This window comes from Arctopsyche grandis, chromosome 4 (assembly GCF_051622035.1).
Source record: "Arctopsyche grandis isolate Sample6627 chromosome 4, ASM5162203v2, whole genome shotgun sequence".
Lineage (NCBI taxonomy): Eukaryota > Metazoa > Arthropoda > Insecta > Trichoptera > Hydropsychidae > Arctopsyche > Arctopsyche grandis.
This window is the reverse complement of record NC_135358.1, coordinates 21166447-21172446: the sequence shown is the minus strand read 5'-3', so window position 1 is coordinate 21172446 and position 6000 is coordinate 21166447.

Here is a 6000-nt window from a genome sequence, read left to right as displayed (position 1 = left end):
ATTAGTGGTCGGCATGTAATCCTTTCGATTATGTGGTCACGGGTTCTATCCTTGGATTTGTTGCTGGCCGGATATTTGATATGTGACTCAAAGCTAGATTTTGTCAATTTATCTGATTTCATTGTAAACGGATTGGTAATTCTGTCCCATTTTTAGCAAAATTTGAGTTTAAATCATCTCAAAAATACTACAATTGTTTTTCCATAGATGTCTGTATGATGATTGTGCATATACATATGTCGTGTTAATGAAAATGGTTATTGTATAACTGTAAAAATAAATGAATTAATTCATAGTTTGATTAGATTTCAATTTCAGATATTTAATGGCCGAGTTGGACTGTGAAACTGCAATACTCAAATGGATACTGCAATACCCACTATACATATTATCATCCCAAGAAAGTTATCATGAAAACGACGTTCAGCATTAAGCAAAACAAGAAAGAAGAGAGTTTGAATAGAGCAAGAATGACCTGTCAGTCCTCAGAAGAAACAAAAGTTATGCATGTGAAAAATCTATGGCACGAAAATGGTCATATAATTAACTTCAAATGATACATATAAATGAATCAAATATAGTATGTTTTGAATAAATTCTAAGCTAAGGCGTATGTAATTCTACTTCTACATACCTATGTACATACATACATATATGGCCTGTGAATCACTTCTGCCCCAGTATCTACATACATACATAAAGATTGAAAGACATGTTCATAAAAAGAAAATTTTCATAAAATTCAGTCACACACATTTTATTTATTTTATTTACCACTCTCGTAATGTTGAAAAAAAATTGATAAATCCGTTGTTTTAATCTTTCTGGTAGCTACATTTTATACTGAGATTAAAATATAGAAAGAAAAAAGATTTTGTCTTCTAATTTCTACTATTTTTCTTATCTAAAACATATAGTAAGTATAAAGTGATTGAGAATCTTCAGTAGAACGTTAAGCTTTTTAAATTGTTCTATTGAAGTCGGGAATACATTTTGTATATATTGTCGATAATCGTTCAAAGGCACACGTTGTTTTATATGCAAATACGTCGACGGTTCGAATCGCAACCGAGAAAAGAAAGATAAAATATTTGCATGGGGAAGTTTTCACTTCCCCTGGCCCCCATCCCCTTGACGGTGTCCAATCTCCCCATACCACCCCCACACCATCGTCTCTTTCACCTCAAAAGCCGACAACTACTCTTTCAGTCGGACTGGCCAAAAAGCTCCGATATTTCCCCAGTCGATACAGCGTTGTGCGAAAACTTCGCAGAGAGAATAAGTAATAGGCATATGGAAAATCGCACTTTTCCTCCTTTTGCGAGAAACTTCTAAATTTTTCAGGAAAATTTATTTACGACTCTCGAAGTATTTATCATCGATATTGACGTTTTGACGTGTTTTACAACGCTATTAATGCTATATATCAAATAGTAGCTTTTGTTAAACGTCTATTAATTACGCTTCGTTTCGATAAATACACTCAAAACCTTAATTTCACTAACACAGTAGGAAGTTGTGGCTAAATGTAACGAAATTACGTTAAATTTAACCGCAGAAACGGAGATAACCCGCCGAAAAAATCATCCCTTTGAAGGGAGGTGGGGGGGGGGGAGGGGGGGAATTAAAGGTCATATTTACGTATTCACGAAAAAAAATCACAAAAAATGAGAATGCGTAATCGCCGCGTTTTTTAATTACATTGTAAGGGAGGGTAGTACGTGAAAGTCGGTCGGAAAAAAGCGGAAATCATCGCAAATTTTGTGAGAGCAGACGCGCGAAATTGCCACTCGCTGTGTAAAATTCAAACAATGGAGAGCCGTCTTATTACGGTATTGGAATATTAAAATTTCACCATAATTAAAATTCGGTTTATCGGGACGTGGAGGGGGGGGGAGGCGAGGGGGCGAGCGGGCAAAATTAAGCCGAAAATTGAACGGGAAGTACACCTGAACGAAGACGATTCGAATCTTCGATACTCGAAACTGAAAAAGTTTCTTATTTCGTTCGACGACTCTCTAATGGGATTTTCAAGTTTCGTCAAAATTCAAATCTCCCCGTCCCCATTCTTTGCCGATCCATTTTAATTGCAGATTGGGGAAAATTAAAGTTTCAAAATTCAATTTTTCTTCGTCTTAGTTTTAAATCGTAATCGAATTCGAAGCACAATTTAATGCAAAAGTAACGTCATTTTCTGCTTGAAGGCATTTTATTTATACAACAATTTTTTAATGTCTTCTACGGAAATTATAACAATTAAATTGAATATTAGCTAAGTTCAATATTAACCACTAGTGTAGTTGAAAACGCTTAAAAAAATGATACCACTAAAAATCCAACTTACTATTCCAAATCATAATCTATTCCTACATTCAATTATTTCTGCTCCAAAGGGCAAACGGGAATTCATTGAAGATTAACATATTATCCAAGACAACTTCATAACAAGACGAATAATATAAATATTTATGTTGAAGTACATACTCCATGTTTGAAATCTAATATACATATGTACATGATTATTGCATTAAATTTGAACATAATGTAATTTGAGGGCGAATATTGCACCGACCGTCGACATTTCTATCTACTTGTTCATATTTTTGTGAGAAAACTTATAAAATATTGTTAGTCCAAAATGAATGCGAGACTTTTGAGAGTCTTAGAAATTAAAAAAGTTTCGTTAGTGACGCAAAAGTTTCCCTTTGAGCGCCCGTCATCCGACAGGTTGTCAGCTGGAAAGGAAGACGTAAGGGAAGAAGTGCACACGGCAAAAAAAAAACAAAACATTTTTTCACTCTCTCCTCTTCTCCGTAAGAACACGGCAAGATGTTACAAAGGAAGTCCCTCTTGACAGGTGGACAGGTAAGCATCCCGACGCCGGCGAACCTCAGGAAGAGAAGGGAGCTTTAAGCACGCAGCCAGCGGTTTACCTATACGAGATCAACTATCCTTTTCACCTAGCTAAGATCCCAACATTTAAACAAAAAGCCTACCTTGCCAAACACCTAACCTTATACATACGCATATTTTTTTTTCCCAGATTACAAGAAGCCATTCGAAATATTTCAAGAAGTAAAACTCCCCTGGCTACGGACGTTCTTTTACTTTCGGAAATGAGACGATGGGTGCTGAGGGACGGGGTAGGGGGGGGGGTAGGGGTAGGAAAGGGAAGGGCATTTCCGCAGGATTCAAATGAGGTTGTTAATTCGAGTGCGCGATCGAGGACGAAACGCGTTCAAAACAAATTGTCCCCAGACGAGGCCAGACACTCGTAGGAAAATATTCCGCTTCGTACACAAAACACTTTCGAACCATTTACGCGATATACAGGGGAGTTCGCAAATGCATATTCTCTATATATTGCATGCCAAATGCACACTCGTGCATCGAATGCTATTGTCGAAGTAATGACGTAGTACGCCCAAGTGTCGTAACGAGAAAAACGGTCCTCATCTTTGTTGTGCGAATTCGAATCGTTCGCCTTGAACACAAACTTGTGTAAACGAAGTGCTCAGATTTTTTTTTAAATTTTAAATTAAATACTTTCCTAAGTATATAAGAAATAAAAATATTGTAACTTTATTAAATTCACTACTAAGCCATTCATTAAAAGCAACATATGCATAACAAAGTATTCAATACTGTCCGTCATATTATATTAGAGATAAACAGCGGGAAAAAACCTGAATTAATTTGGTTTTTTATTTATTTTAAAACTGACCTGAAAGATACACATGTAGTTCACACCACTAGACTACGACTAGATAGTATCGGAATGAAATAATGTTAAGACAATAAATTTGAATTACAGCGACAATACGTATCTTGGCTAGATTGCATTAATTTATGGTTAAAATTAAATTTGAATTACAGCTACAATACGTATCTTGGCTATATTGCATTAATTTATGGTTAATTTGTAAACTAAATATATTTTATAAGAAGATATAAAAAATTGTGCCAGTTAAAATATTACCCTACCTAAAAATAATATTTATTTATCTATACTCGTACATATATGCACCCATTTTTTACTAACCTTCACTATTATTACTAACGCGACATCTATTTATGGTCAGCATTATACATGGGTATTATTCAAAGGCAATTACAAACATCGATCATCAAACAATATAATCATCATAGAGGCATCTATGGATACATTTTTGCAGCATTTTTAAATATCGACAATTTATGAGATGCTTTAAACTCAAATTTTGCCAATTTCATGGAACCGTTTCCAAAGACATCTAATATATTGGCGAAATCTGAAAGGAAACGATCGACCTTGGAGTCACATATCCAAGATCTGGCCAACAACAAAGCCAGGGATAGAACCCGTGATCATAAAATCGAAAGGATTACAAGCACTGGTTAAATTCAACCGAATTATTAAAATATTTTATCATTAAAAAGATATTTAAAGAAAAAAATCTAAATGTGATCCTAGCTACATATGTACATATATACCTATACATAGGTATAACTAAAATTAAAATGGAATTATAATAAATTATATTATTTACTTAGTTAACAATACATATGTAACATATTCCGAGAAGGCTTAATATGCATACATTTTCTCCGTGCAAACACACTACGCAAATTGCAACCTGAAAGATTAGAACGACTGGGGAGTTGGGGCAGGTGGGTGAGAGATACAAAAGGCTACGGAGGTGAAACCGGGAAGCGGGGAGGGGTAGAAATAGGGGGTATTATTTCGGGCGGGGTGTGACTGTCTTCTGAAAGTGGATAATCGTATTAAAATTTTATCACTTCAAAAAGGCGGTCTCTCCATAAATATTGAATTAACGTAACACTACACCCCCTTCAGTATACACCCAGTACCCCAAAACCATCCTCCGCCCCCCCCCCCCCACCCCTCAGCACGCTAACGAGTATTCGCGAATAATCCTCGTAAGCCGAATTCAACCATTCCCCCTTTGGTAGTTCAGCGGAGAAATTTGATTCCCGCATAGTGAGGTTCGATCGTTCGACGCAACCATCGACAAGTATTACTTTCAATTAGGACCGAATCGAATTTGTTTACAGAACAAGTGAAAGTTTTAAAATTTAATTAAATGATTGTAATTAATATGATATTCATTCTTAAAATGGGATTTGCGAATGTATTCAACGTAAGTTCAATTTTGTTTTAAAATAATGTAAAACAGTTCGTTTCATTCTCTTTCATCACAAAAAGTCTTTTATTTCGCATTAAAAAAATATTCAGCAAATTTAAAAACCTCGTTTGCGTTTTTAAAGCTTAAAAAAATGGGAATATATTAAAGTTTTATGCTAATTTTGAATGCAAATAGTATTTATGTTCAACATATATGTATTTTGTAAAAAATCGGAATATACTAAAAGCTTTTTCAGATTTTCATTGTACAGTTCATATTTAATTTGTGTTTGAAATATATAGGTAAAACTGAAAGCCACATTGTCTATTTTTTTCATGAAAATTGAATTTGTAAGAAATATCTAAAGCCTCAAAGTCAAAAGATAGTGGACTTTAATAAATTGAATTGATAAAAATATGTGAAGCTTGCTTTTAGACCCAAGTACATACGTACATTGTATATACATACATATATTCTATTACACATATGTTTTAAAAACTACATACAATTTCTAAAAGGCTCTCTGTTTTTTATGTACATAATTAGGTATTGTAATGATAAGCCTCGACCCATTGGGACGCCATAAAACCCTCAGGATCCTAAGAGGTCGTCAGACTCAAAAATATATAAAAATTTCAAAACAAACGACCATAGAAGAAAGTCTCGCATTAAAATTTCAACGCTACACACAGCCCTGATTCAAACGGTGTGCGATTAATTCTGGGTTGCACGCTAAATGGATCGCCCGATGTCCGAATAAAAAGCGTACGAGTAGCGTCTGCAAAAGCGATTAAAAGCCGATCGAATCGCTGTGCGGATACAGCTTTCGGGTCCGTCGGGTCGTCTGGGCCCCTCACGGCCCATTACGCTTTTC